We start from the raw sequence: 15353 nt of genomic DNA on the forward strand, positions 1-15353 counted from the left end.
AGACGCAGCGGGCCAAATGGAAACTTCCCACGAAGCCCGCGGGGCCACCAACTCATGTAATTTAGTGACACCCTTAATGGAAGGGACTAATGTGGCCCCGAGTTTAAAAGTGACAAATATAATTGGGGAGTTTTATTTATCCTGAAAGTGTTTCTTTTATTATTCTCATCAATTTTGATTGGTTCTGAAATCATTTTTTTTCACTAATTCTGAAAAAGTTTTTGGTTAATTACTGATTAAATTAATTAATTCTTCGATTTATTTTAATCTGAAATAATATAATTCTATAACAACTGAAATTGCATTAAATGATTCTCTAATTATTCATCTCCCTAATTCTGAAATCATTTACCTTCTCAATATATCTCGAAATAATTTTTTTCAATGCAATCACCCTTTTTATTGATTGTGGAATAATTTAAATCAGAAATTACGGAATTATTTCTCTCATAGATTTATAAATTATTATTTTTTCACTAATTATGAAATCATTTATTTCAAAAATTATAAACTTATTTCTCCCAATAATTCTGAAAGAATAAACGAAATCAATTCGTTTTACAACGTTTTCAACCATTTTTTTTAAAATGATCGGCGGGCCATGACATAAAGCTCCGAAGGCATAATGTGATCCGTGGGCCATGCATTGAAGACCTTTGGTTGTGGGAGTGGAATTACTGTGGTCTCTCTCCTTTGTTGTCTAGGGCCAATTTTACTACAACTAAACCGTACATGCACCTCATAATCATTCCTCTGAAGAACTTCAAACGAATTGGTGCATGCCCGAATTCATCGTGTATGCGTTGCGTGCCCAACGTTAAGTTTCTGGGGAACGTCTGTGATGTGCTCCAGAAGTGCTGCCATCTGTATTCCGAATTTGTAAGTTTATTTCTGGCTGTTCATGCAATGCGCGAGTTTTGAATGTGCTGTACGTTTGATTGTTCTTTATGAAAAAACTTTTCCCTCAATAGATCGGTTTGTCTAAAACCCCGGTCTATCTTCATTAAAAGAATTTACTACCGTTTTATCAAAAAGAGGTGAAAATCGTGCTGTGTGCATTGTGTGTGTGGCGTTATCAGTCCGTCTTCTTTTTGAACTCTAGGTACTTCACAAAACTGGTCTCGGGATGTTGACCAATTGACCATCATGAATGCGATTGACTAATTGCCCGAAACCACTCCAATGCGGCTTGAACCTAATCTCCCCTATAAATATCAGAGCCACCTGGGCCATCGTCGGATCGGCTAGAAAGGTTCAGGCCAGCCCTTCTCTGTTCGTCACTGTTCCAGCCAAGGAGAGAGATGACAGTGACTTCACTCCTGACACCATTGAAATGTCCCGCTCAGATAAAATAAATAAAACATCTGGAAGTAAGTTTCATATTTCCCGGGCAGAGCTGTACTTTGAATTCTACGAATTACGCGACCGCAGGGGGCGCCAACTGAAGAGGCCAATTTTTTATCACCAAAATATTATTCCCTTACCCCTGAAAAATGTCCGGAACCGGCCCTGGACACGGGCCACGAAAACATTCCTTCATCTATCGATTGATAATATAAAAGAGCGTGTAGGTTTATGTGACTTCCTAATCGCCTGAAAATGGTCACTGTAAGGATTAAGGACTATCTGATCTGAACGTGATTGGTAATTTGAAGCTGAATGTGTGCTATCTGATGCGCATAAGATGTGAATATTAGAATCAAAGAACCTGAGTAAATGGACGACTTCCGAGTGGGTAGTGTAGTATACTATTTCAAAGCATTTCCCTTTCGAGCATTGCCAGTAGATTAGTTTCTGAAGAGAGATATATATTTATTCATGGAGCATATTTGTGAAAACTGATGCATGAAGGCAGAGGTGTACGTGGGGTGGGGCGACATAGGAAGCTCGTGAGCCCTCCCCAAGCAAACCAAAAATTTCATTTAAAAAATACATATTTTTCATATAAGAAAATATTTTTCATAATGATACACTGCTCAAAACAATTAGGGGAACTGTAGTTTTATTTAATTACAAATTTTAAACATTTTAATTGATAAACTATTGACAAAGAACATTGTTAGGTGCTCATAAAGAGTTGTGCCACAAGACATTTAATAATCAACTAAATTTAAATAAATAACACATATTTCTTATTTGTGTTAAAAGCCGTGTATTTTAGTAAATTTCTATTAACTCAAATGCTTCTTGAAAGTTTGCAACTCAAAATTTCTTCAGAAGAAATTCCGAAGCCTTTTGGGCCCCTCCACCGTGAAAGGTCTATTCTGCGTACGCCCCTGTATAAGGGGACACAAAAACTCCAGAATTAATGAAATTACACATGACTCTGGATTTCCGGATCTTATCGATTCAGGAAGCAAGAATACAAGGCACAATATATATTTCCATATCGGAGAGTGCGTGTTTTTCCAACCACAGCGGTGTTTTGCGGGGCACGTACTTCCGAATTGCCCTCGACTTCTTATATTTTTTTTTTTATTTCTTTGTCATTACTGTTTATACCAAAACCGGCACGTGCCGCAACGTGAACGCGAACTCCAAACGACAAGAGATATGCGTCATGTATAATTCTGTAGAATCTAGCGAATTCCAGACTTAGAATTATGGTCTCATATTGTGTGTGTGTGTGTTCATCCACATGTGCATGAAAGCCTGGAGATTCCTAGCCCCAGGAACAGTACATAAATCAAATTGTCTAGTTGTTGTTAAGAGACCCACACACGCGCGCGCACATTCCTCCCTGTATTTTAACTCGGTTAAAAGCAAACTACTGAATGGAGGCGTTCCGTTCCGACTAGTTGTGCAGTGGTAGACACTAAAGTCAAAATTTGTGTCTTAAGAAAATATTCCAGGCGTTTATTTGATCTAGAAAACACCCTCCTATTCCCCCAACGGTAGTTTCAACTCCCCCTTTTCTCTCTCTCTCTGTCTTAACTCCAATATACACTCGGTCCATCAGCTAAGAAAGCCTTGGAAAAGATTTAAAGGCCATCAGGGCACACACACACACTCACACACACTTTGCTGTAAGCAAGGCAAGAATTCAATTACGCCACTGCTCGCTCGGGGATGTTCTCTCTCTCTCTCTCTCTCTCACTGTTCTCGTGAAGATAGTTTTAAATTCTAGCCAACTTCATGGAATATGAATGAATTTCCACGTCGTGTTTTGGGAGGCTTTCTAATTACTTTGTAAGCATTCTTTTACCCCTGAATAGTAGGAATAGCTCTTTTCCGCCGACCCCTATACCCTACTGAGTCCTATAGTAAATATATATACTACATACATAGATCTAAATGAGTGTCGTTAGTAGGTGGAGGAAAGTGATGTTTACTGTCTTTCGGAGAGAAATCCTTGAAACACATATCTCGGGAAATCTTTAAAACCTGAGCGTTATATTATACTATATATATACACAGACACATGTATGTATGTAAGTTTTGAATTATGTATGCGTAGTTAAGACGAGGTTTCTTATGCTGCAGCAGCTGTAATTATTCTGTTAAGATAGCAAAAGCGTAATCGTGAATTAATTATAACGTTACTTTAGAATGATTCATCACATAGTAGAAAATTTTTTAAAAATACACAGAACATTTTTTACTTTTAAAAACCGGAGATGCGGTTTTTTTTTATTAACATTCTTCAGTTCAAAATGCCAAGGGAAAAAACACAGAACGTACTCTTCAGATTATTTAGAAAGGATTTCAATTAAGCGAGTTCTAATAAGGAACGTGGAGATAAATTTTTGAATAGGTTCAAAGTCCTTTCAAACAAGAACTCTTCTCTAGGAAAATACGCAAACAAGTAATATTTTATTCATATTTTATGTACAGATTGTGAAATTTTAGTGAACATTGAAACATGATAATTTTCCGAGTAATATTCGTTTCTACGTGCATTTGCAAAAATGAATTCACGCTTTCACATATATATGCATTTCAAAAAGCTAGATTTGAAAAATGTGTTGAGATTTATCGTATTATACACTGATATTTAAATTTTTTGGCATAAAGCACTTGGAAGGATTTTATTATTATAATTATGTGTTGATTTCGAGGTTGTGTTTGTAAAATTTATTAATCCATGTTTCAGGTTTTTGATTTTCTTTCATTGTATGAAAGCTCACTAGAGAATAACTAATGCTTGTATCATTTTCTATAATCCATCGTTGGTAAGATACAGTCGACGCCTATTATTAGAATCACGGATAACGCTATCAATCGGGTATTGTTATCATTTTTGCAAAGAACGGAACGGACTAATATCATAACATGGGAAAAATTCGTTTATTGTTATCGGGGACTTGGAATAATGTTTTTGTTTTTTTCGATGTTTTAATGTTCCGAAATTTTTTTTTTGCGCATTCTGTGAATGAAGTTTAACCAAATTTATTTATCTCTAAGTTATCGTTATTAGGTTACAAGACTATTGCAAGACTTGTAGGGGGCTATAATGTGTTATCTCTTTCCTCCCTTGTTGATCAAAATTCTTTTACTTGATGCCGTAATCAGCCTGTAGCAGTGCTCGTAATTACGCATCTAGATAGGTGATTCACGCATGAAAATTCAATTATATTCCTCCAAATTTGATTGAGGAGTGAAAATACTCCTTCAAATTTTATGTTTTTTTGTTGATGGAGTGTTAGTTCTGTTTTTCATTAAAAAATATCCCTTTTTCTATAAAATTACCCCTTAAAATTTTGGATAGGAGTGAAATTAAAATTACTCTCCAAAATTATTTTTTTGGATAACACTGGCCTGCAGTATTCGCTGTGATCGATATACATGTGGAGCTGCTTTTTTTTTTTTGCACAGCCCTTCACAGTTCCTTGATGACTTTCTTTCGATTGACCAGATTCCAATTTCTTTTTCTGAGAGACTGTTCAAGGGATCCATGAAACGTGTTGTACATTAAAATAATTTGTGATACACATTAGACATTTTCATTCTAACACCCCACAATGGTTGAATGAAAAAAATGCAGGGATTCACCTCAAAGGGGAAAAAATTTAGAATAGACAAAAAAAAAAAAAAAAAAAAAAAATTGAATGTGACTGAACATTTTGCCATCACACAATTGTGTGAGAAACAAGAACAGTCCCGTTTTACCAATACCAGTTTACCATACGTCGCGTTAAACCAATCGGGATGTATGGCCACCATACTTGCAAAAAGGACGTTTTCGGATGCAGTTATCATTTGGTCATTGTTATCAAAACCCCTGATCCAAGATGTGATCGCATTAAGCGGAAGGGGTGTGTATTATTATTAAAGCCTTTGTTCTTAGGAAAGTTCTTTATCGTATAAGATATTTTATTATAATAAATTCGATTGTAATTTCTTTCCCTCCTTGCATGTGTGCGCATATTATTTGTATTACATTTATTTGCATTCATCTTTATAATTTGCATTTTTGTATTATTTTTTGCCTTTCTGTATTGTATCGTGCTGTTTATGCTCATATTTTTTCCCATTCCACTGTAATTGAGCATACTCTGTTGTAAGAATTTATCAATAAACAAATAAGTAACCTATATAACTATAATGAAATACAATTTGAAAAATTAATAAATAAAATTCACACTAACCTATATAAATATATTGTTTTATTCCATCAAAAATTACTTGTAATAATATGATTGTACGCGTTCATGGTTGCATAAATATTTACATAGAATAAGAAAATATTCACGTACAGTTTAACACCACGTTAAAACCCAGGTCATTATAACCGAGTTTTACTCTATTTTCTAACAAAAAAAAACCATTAAAAAAATAGATAAGCATATCTTCAGACAGAACAAAAAAAATCGAAGTATTTTATTGCATTCAATTGAGAAATTTCTTGTAATACTACAAAAACCGAAATTTAACGATCAATTTAAAAAGATTTATTAAATACAAAAATATAACATTAAAACAATTTTTTTTCCAATCCATTTAAGATTTACTTTTTTCTTTTTTTTTATAAATGATAATTTTTTTTTCTTTCTAATGTGGAAAATAATACAAGTCCCTCACGATTTATACCCGGCAGAGAATCGATCCGGAATAAACTGTTGAACGACAGAGGAGAATAAAAAACCTTAGATATAAAGGATTAGAGACTCCTGGGTCCACGTTTTCTTATGACTGAAAGTTTTCGAGGTTTTTCCTTTTCTTTTCTAGTTTCTTTTCTTCGTAATTAAATAGCAGATAAATAGCCGAGGAAATGGAAAAAAATAAATAAAATAAATAAAATAGGTTTTTTTTTTAGAAAGCAAGATAATAGTGAGTTTCTTTTTTTTAACAATAAAAGAGAAAATTTTTATAGCAGCTCCAGTTTTTCTTTTCCATTGGGGGCAAAAAAGAGATCTAAGACATACCATTGAAGGATTGAGCTTGGGATACAGGACATGTAATAAGTCTGAAACGATGGAGAGAGTTTTTTCTTTTTTCAAAATCATATCATCCGATAAAAGCAATGGATTTCTTTTTTAGCTACTTGTGTTTTATTACTTAAACTAATTACTTTAAGGCTTATTATTATTATTATTTCTCCTACATTAACTATTACTTTGAATTTGCGGATTCAGTTTGGGGAAAAACATATAATACAGTAGAACGTGGTTATTTCGAACGCCGTTAATTCGAATTTTGGGTTAATTCGAACTCTTACGAACTCCCCTTGAGTTTCCTAATTTAATGTTAAAATTACTTTGTTAAATTCGAAATTTTTTCGAATGCTTTCGATAATTTGAAGTTGGAGGGTGGAAAAATTATGATTTTCGTGTGAGAATATAGTTTGCAAAAATTCTACAAGAAGTCATATTTTGCTTTTTCAACCAAGTCATTAAACAACAAATTTCTAAAGACAATTATAAGTTGAAAATTCTGTTCTTCTCTACTCTTTCTTTGATAATTTAAGCCCATTTTAACATTTTTTAGCTGGAGTGCATCGAGCATGTGCATCATTTTATACCGATCATGTCGTTCAACCTGTGGATCAAGATGTAACGTGCAGTAATTGAATCTTTTTATCGTAATTTAAAGTATGGAAAATAGCAGAAAGTACAAACTGTAATAGGTTAATGAACGTACATATTTTCCCCTTAAATAGCATGAGAAGTATAAGCAAAATTTTGGAAACAGTTTCGTAATGGACTATCATGAATTGATTCCGTAAATCAGGCTTTGAGCATGGTCAAAGAACTCTGCAGTGATGCTGAGATTCCAGAACAGTGGGATAATGCCGCAGCTAAGGTCAATTGATATATTTATAAATTGGTAAAATTTGGAAAACAGTTGCGAAACCTATGATAAAATTTTAATTATTGATAATTATTATTCTATACGAATGTTGATGATTAAGTAGCAACTTGTAGTCATTTTATGGATCCGGGATAGATTAATATGATAATTCGAACTTTTTTACAGTAAAACTTGGTAACTTGGATAAACCCCTGGATTGTATGGTTTTAAATGGAAGCGACCGTAATCCTTTAATACAACATACACACAAATAGATTGGATGGAAACCTCTAACTTGATGATAACCCGATTCATCCTTTCCTGGTTCATCCCCCTGCTGTAATGGTGACATTTCATCCTCAGACAACTGTTCCAGATCAGCTTCATCCACGTCATTCCCCTCCCTTTTATATGTATTGACATCTTTAAAATGGGGTACGGAATGGATTTCAATATTTTTTGAGTCAAGAGCACCAGTGCATGCACATTATTAGAAGAGGAGCACCTAAATAACTTCATTGAATCAGAAGCACATCTCACTTCATTGGTTTGAAAACGTGCGGTTCATCAACGTAGTGTTCATCTTCGGATGGAATCAAGAACTTTCGGAAGTTCATGATGTAGATTTTACAGTTGATTTTTTATTTCTTGCTCCGTATATTATGATTCGTCCATTGACGAATATTTATATGTGCAATCTACATGAAATATTTTTATTTATTATTCTGAAGATATTTAATAAAATTTCCAGACGCACCCATCCTCCGGGACGCTTCGATATTTCAATGAGATGGGAAGCGGGGTGTGTTTGGTCTTCAAAGGTCAAAGTAAAGACTCATGACAATTATAATTTAATATTTGCGAACGCTGTATGTAAATGATGTTTCAAAGAGAAATATTTGGTAATTTTCACTGATAAAACAAATCTACAGTAATAAAATTTTTGATAATAAATAAAAGTAAAAATAATTAAATAAAAGTTAATATTATATCCAAAGGGAATTGTTCTATCGGGGGGGGGGGGCACGAATGAGAGAAAAAAAATCTGAAGAAGAGGGCAGTGGAACTAAAAGTTTGGAAAACAATGCTCTATGACAGCGGTTCTCAACCGGTGCTCCGCGGAGCCCTTGGGACTCCATGTGCACTCTCCAGGGGCTCCGCGGCCACTCGAGGAAAATAAAAAAAAACAATAAAATTAAAAAAATAACTATAAATATTTTTAAATAGTAAAAATAAATCAGTAACTTTGATGAATAATTAAAAAAATTGGTCTACAGGACTCCGCCATAGAATTTTTTTACTTAAAAGGGCTCCGCGACTCAAAAAAGGGTGAGAACCGCTGCTCTATGGCATAACGTAATGGTATGCATGAGATCCTGGGTTCGATTCTCGGGTGGAGAAAACTGACATTTTTTTTTCTGTTCACCTTGACATAATATCCAGAAAGCCTATAAATTTCATGTATCTTAGCCGAACAAAAAATCATCTATTTATACCATAACAATATTAAAAAAAAGCTAAAATTGTAACGACAGTAATCAAAGTAATGATTAAGGTAGTCATTTTCGAAGCCGAAAGGCCAGAAACTTGTGTATTGACAATATTTTCAGTTAGGCTATCATTCAAGGTGGGTAATCGGGTACAATGTGTGTATAAAAGGAAAAAAAGACAAATCCTGCTAAATAATGTGTATTTGTATAGAGAGCATGAAGCCAAAAAGACAGAAAGTAATTTTCACACACGCGCATGGAGATTATAATATATATATAATGGAAACATTCTTTTCACTATTTTCTCCCCATTGGGTTTTTAAATTGAATAAATATTTTTCAAAAATATTGTTTTGAGCCGAAAATACTTTATCACGTCACTCAAAAATTCCATTGTCAAGTATAAAAGAAGCAAAAATAATAATACGCAAGGTTTTCAGACACGTATGTTGCCGCAGCTGTGTTGTTATTATTATATAGCATAAAAGCTGACTTTAAGTTCGGAATTGATGTCCTGCAGTGAGTCTACACAGAATGTACCGCCGTGGAACATGCAACGGAACACGAAGGCATGGGCAGGAGAGAGGCAGAAATAAAAACAATAAGAAAAGAAGAACGTAAAAGGTGGGAAAAAGAAGCCACACACAAAGTTTCTTTGGAACCATCCATCAATTCTCAGTTACGCGATCGGGACAAAAGCTAAACGTGAGGAGGGCTTCAAAAGAAAGTAGTATATAAATAAATAAATAATAAAGAAGAAAAAAGGAGAGTTTAGTTCATTCCAGAAGATTTATCAAGTTCCGCAAAAGACAGCCGCAAGCAGCTGCGATCGGATTAGTAGGAGCAGAGAAGTTTGCGTATTATAGAGTTCAGCTGCATCATTAGGTTCTTCTATTCGTGGCACTGAGTATATAGGAGTATAAGACACAAGAGAATTCCAACTCTACAAAAAAAAACAAAAAAAAACGGCACCTTAAATTCTCGATTCCCTTCATTCCAGGGCTAATCACGTGGATTTTTTTAAAAAATGATATTCCAGTATTTACCACAAACACTAGTTGCGCATTGCTGCATTTTAATTTACTAAAATTACAGCTGATAAAAATATAACTTGATATATATCTCTACACAATATGCATATATGGTCGGTCCCGCTGATCGGATATAAACGATTTCAGCACACAATATCCTATTAAGCGAGGTATTCAATGCGGGGCATATCTGAATGCTGATGAAGGATGAATATTAATGAATCTGCTCGAATAAATCAGACATGAAAAATGAAATGAAAATTTTGTTTAATTACAATGATCACAATACCTAAGATATGTATTTTTCCAAATGTAAAATTAGCGCCTTTTATTGACTCAACAGAGAATAGAAATAAAATAATTAGATGTACATGTTGAAGACAACTTTGAATACTTGGAAGCCAGTACCTACTCTCAAATATATCTTTGCTTCAAATCTTAAGTCAGTAACATGTTTTGAATTAATTCCAAATGTTTCATTCAATAGAAACCTTATGTGTATAGTGGGTGATGTATATTGACAGTTGACTAGTGAAATGCAATATTCGATTAGGAGGTTTAAATTATTATAATAAGCGATTATTATTAAATTATATTATAAAGCGGCAAAAGTTTAAATAATTATAATAAACGATTAACATTAACATTGGGAGAATATTGGAGAAGTTTTGGCACCATTGGAGGATTTATCCGTTTAAGGTAGGTATCCGTTATATGATTAAGATGGGCGTCGACTGTACTAGAAGTATGAATTACTTACGTGATTTTTCTTTTCATAATAGAAATTCAACTTGGAAACACCATCTACAGATGAAAAGAAAAATAATTTTCTGTATAAGAAATATTTGTACAAAAAATATCTGTATAAAAATGTCAAATATTTGTACAAAAAATATCTGTATAAAAATGTCAAATATTTGTACAAAAAATATCTGTATAAAAAAAAATAAATAATTTTACAAAAAATATAGAATATTTGTATAAAAAATTTTGAATGAGCAAAAAAAAAAAATCTCAAAAAAAAAAATGTTGAATATTTGTACAAAAAATATCTGCATAAAAATGTCAAATTTTTGATTGAAAAAGTAAATAGTAGAGAGCTCGATGTGCTATTTGCACAGGAGCAAAGTCATACCATGAGCTTTCTTTTGGCTGCCGTGTGAGCATTAAACTCATTTTTTAATTTTTTTTTCATCCACACGGAAGATTTTGACATTTCAAATGAGAATCGGCTTACATGCCTGATCTTGAGACACCCGAAAGTACCTTCGGCACACAAAGTGGATCGAAATCAATGCCCTTATCACTTCAACAATAATTCTATCCGCTCAATCATATCGCATGACTATTATCAGATTTAACGGCTTACCACGTGTGGGCATTAAAACTTTAGTTTTGACGTCTTCGTCAAGTATGAGACTATTAACTACTTGCGAAGGACATCTTTGCTCCAGAATATGGAGATTATAAAACTCAATTTATTAGAGAACACGTTTCTTTTCCACTCCATATAATAAATAGGATCGTATTTGTCTAATGCTTTGAAAAAGACTTTCACGGACGGTGCGAGGTGAATACCTGAGAGTTTTCGGTGCGTAATCTTCATGAATATTTTGCTGACGTTTCAACTACAGCAGAATCTTCAATGATATTATTTCTTGTATGAGAGAATTTAGATTTCGTAAAGAGACGCCATTATTTTGAAAATTCCATTATTAAATGCAAGGAGATGTGGCCAACCTACACGAAATCTCTCAGGTATTCATCCATTATACATTCACTTTATATGTATTCATATTATTAATTAGTGTTCCATTATTTATTTATTTCTGTTCCCCCTCAATATCGTTAAATCATAATTTTTCAAAACCAATTTCTTTTTTTCCAAAAGATGTTTCTTTGATTTCATTCTGATAGTCATTAGTTTTTTCCCCTCCATCTTTTTTTTTTCATCTTCTATGCTTTGATCTTTCATTTAACCATTAATTTTTTTCCATGTAAATTCATTACACAATTTTTTTAACCTTTTACTATAATTTTCCTATTAAAAAAAAAGTACTGTTTTATTGAATTTTTTTATATGTAAATATTTTTTAAAGAAAAAATACTGTATAAAAAAAATCATTTGCTCATGTAAAAAAAAAAGAGAGCTTACATTAGCTATTTTCATTTTCGTGAAATAAGCAAACAGGATACATTTCTACTTCAAATACATTAAAAGTATCAATATTGAATAGCAATAAAGTATTAGGAAATTAAATAGACATAGTTCATGTTGACACGATCAATAGGCAAATATTTTCTCAGATCTTTATTTATAAAAGAATTTTAATCATTATTTCAATGATTTGTATATCGGTTTGGAATTTTGTGTTTACATTATCAATTGTAGATTCGTTCGTGTTTAATTTTCTTTTACATATTTTAAGTTTCTGCATTTTCCCAAATATATATTTTAACTAATTAGTCATTAGTCGAAATTTTCTTGTATTTTCGTCAATTCTTATTATTTTATCCTTCAATTTTACTTATATTTCAACTTTAATTCCCTACGTGTAATCTGCGGTGGCGTACAATCCGTAGATACAAATTTCGCAACTTTGAAAAAAAGAAGTTATCAGAAGTGCGTGGCGTCGTATAATCCGCATGTGAAAATTTTATTCATCAATGAATCCAATATGTTTTGTAGAAAAAATCCTACTTGCGTCTGTAACGCCATCCATAAATTAGAAGGAAAAAATTAAACAAATTAATTTTAAAAAACCCATTTATTTGCTCTTCTAACCTCTCAGAAGAAAAGGCTGCAGGTAATACGCAGTGTTATATAATCCACATTAAGGAATTCTGATAATTTTTTCTCCAATCCGGGGATTATACGCAGAAAAATGCAGTACTATCGTACTCCGACGTATGTTGAGGTAATGTTTTCCTTTCAAATAATGAGGCAATCAAGTTTCTGAATTTGTAACTATTGCATTCAATGACAAGGTTAATTCTCGCCGAAAAAAGAAACAAACCAATAAAAAAATAGCTAAAAGTGCATAAAATTACCGATTATGGCTGAAATTGCTAAGAAATTGTCTCTGGGCGGGAAATAAAGGACGCTGCAGTGAATTGAAATATATTTCCCCAGGGAAAAACTTCAAAAATGACAAATATGGAAGTTAATTTTGTAGTCATAATGTAGTAATCATAATTGTCGTAACTTAATCATCATAATGATGCAAATTCGGGGTGACGTATGTTGGGGTGTGCGTGTGTTTATTACACACGCACATTATTACTATATACATTATTTTCTTAACTTTTCAAATTTTTATATATTTTAGAGTTCTTTTTACTCATATTTTATTACTTTGTTTTTACTTTTTAATAACTGGGAATTTATTTGTATTTGGCTGGTTTTCTATACACTTTCTACATGCTTTGAGTGTATTTTCTCCAGGCCTAGTATTCATTCACTTATTCATGCAATAGGCTTGCTCTCTCTATAATTTTGTATGTATATAAATATATAAAATACGCATCCGAATATTGTTCAGCAAATCATCAGCCATCAATCACCAATCATTTTTGTGGTGCTTACTCTATTTCTTAATTAAACAGTGCCTCTACTTTATTCACAACTCAAACGAAATTTTCTATAGATGACAGTGCAATACTTCTTACTTACTAATGGTGTTCCATGTTCGATTTTTTTACCAACTCCAATTCTAATTCTATTATTGAATTCAAAACAAAAGCCGTTCTCATGAACACCTTACGCAGAGAGATTTCAAAGAAACGCTCTCGACACTATCCTAGAAGCATAAAAGTTTTCATTCAGACCTCGTTTATTTTCACTCAACCCACACATAAAATATATTCGATAAAAAACCCATGAAACTTTTATGAACCAATGACAATCACTTAAAAACGTATAGATAACACTTAATTCCATTGACCTTAGAGGAGATATTGATTCCATTAACTTTTATCAATAAAAAAAAAAGAAAGCATCAGGAATCGAATTTTAACAAAGTTACTCGCATCCACAACGTCAAAGAAGTAGAAGAATCCATCAACCAAACTCTCGCTTTGGTGTAAGAGAATACCATTTTTACTCGAAAAAACCCAACCACACACACAAGATATATTTTTTTACAAACTATCAGACAGGAAGGTATATGTGAGGCGAGTGTGTAATGTGAGAACCATGTGAAAGATAACCACTTGAACTGTTTTACGAAGAGAGAAAAGTTTTCTGCTCCTTTTTCTTTTTTGCTCCATCCTCCCCATTCTTGATACCTTGAACCTTTAAAGCTGCTGCTGCTGTAAAAGTAGCAGCAGGAGGTGGTGGAAAAGTTAAAAAAAACAGAAAGGTAAAGAAAAAGAAGTAATTTTATACAGCATTCCTGAAGGGAAGTAGGTGGGAAGAGTTCTATAATCGTATAAGGGATGTCCGTAACCTAACTCTGTTTGTCTTTGGGAAAGCTATTCACCTACAGAAAGAGAAGAACCTTCACAGACGCATGCCATGCTTATGTACCATGCTCTCGAATTTATCTCTTTCGAAGATCAAGCCCAAAGAACAGGAATTACTATCAGTGGCTTTTTCCGTCCACCGATGAAATATTTCGTCGCAGATGCATAACATCTCTGTGGCTTAAGCATAATCCTTAGAAGGGAGAGAGTGAGATAGATACGCATATAGTAATTACTTACGAGATGTTTCTACACGAAATGAAGCATATTTCCGTTCATATGTTCATATATGAGAAAAGAGAGGGAAATGAACTAACTGAATGTTTTTTAGAGTCTCTTAAGTATTTATAGATTCGAAATACGATACACTCAAGTAAATAATTACATATATCCACTATACAAAGTGTCACAGAGCATATTTATAGCATAGCAGCTGAGTAAACGGATTATGGAGTTGGACTTGAGCAGTCGGAGAATATTAATCCTAAACCGTCAGCATTATAAGAACGCAATAGCTATGAATGAAACTTGTCATGGGGGATATTTTTCGATACTCTGCTACAATCTGTTGAATTCACGTTTGTTGTTATAACTATCCCAGTAGCCCCGTCATTACATGCCTTACGTTGGAATCACACACTGTGCATATTTTATAACTAACATTAGATGCATTCAAACCCGGATATGTCATTGGTAATATTTTGTTTCAACGCAGTCGCGGTTTCTTTTTCCACGGAGACATGAGCGTCATTATATCGCGTGTGAAACGGAACATTTTTTTCTACAAAAAGAAGTCAGGACACCAAAATTACGGCTAAGTTCCGTAAAATACTGATTTTATATGGTCCCCACCCTTTCCCCATATTTATATATTTCTAGCCGTGAGAGGTAGCGATGTCTCATATCTGGCTCACGGGCTGAAATGATTGTACACCTTTGGGTTAAAGCAAGGGGTCTTCAGCGCATTCCTCGAAGACCACTTAAGGCCCGCCAAGCTCTTTGTTAAGATGTGTGTAGTATAGCTTACTGTCCCGCGGACCTGGCTAAACCGTCAAATGTGGAACGCTGTATGTTGAAGACATCTGAGCAAAAAAAGGAAGGCTTAGGAGCCGTGACTCAGTAAGTTTAGAGTCCGAAT

The 15353-nt window shown here is 33.5% G+C and overlaps 1 pseudogene across 2 annotated transcripts in view; it reads right to left on the minus strand.

The window, feature by feature from the left end:
* LOC149079884 (toll-like receptor Tollo pseudogene) overlaps positions 1-15353 on the minus strand; it is a 164228-nt pseudogene that overhangs the window by 91791 nt on the left and 57084 nt on the right. For both annotated transcript variants that reach the window (XR_016193700.1, XR_016193699.1), the window contains exon 2: positions 10512-10555. The product of XR_016193700.1 is annotated as a toll-like receptor Tollo pseudogene, transcript variant X2 (transcript). The remainder of the gene's footprint in view (positions 1-10511; positions 10556-15353) is intronic.

This window comes from Pholcus phalangioides, unplaced genomic scaffold (assembly GCF_987345545.1).
Source record: "Pholcus phalangioides strain wild (caught in Gottingen) unplaced genomic scaffold, Ppha-v1.0 ptg000012l_1, whole genome shotgun sequence".
NCBI lineage: Eukaryota > Metazoa > Arthropoda > Arachnida > Araneae > Pholcidae > Pholcus > Pholcus phalangioides.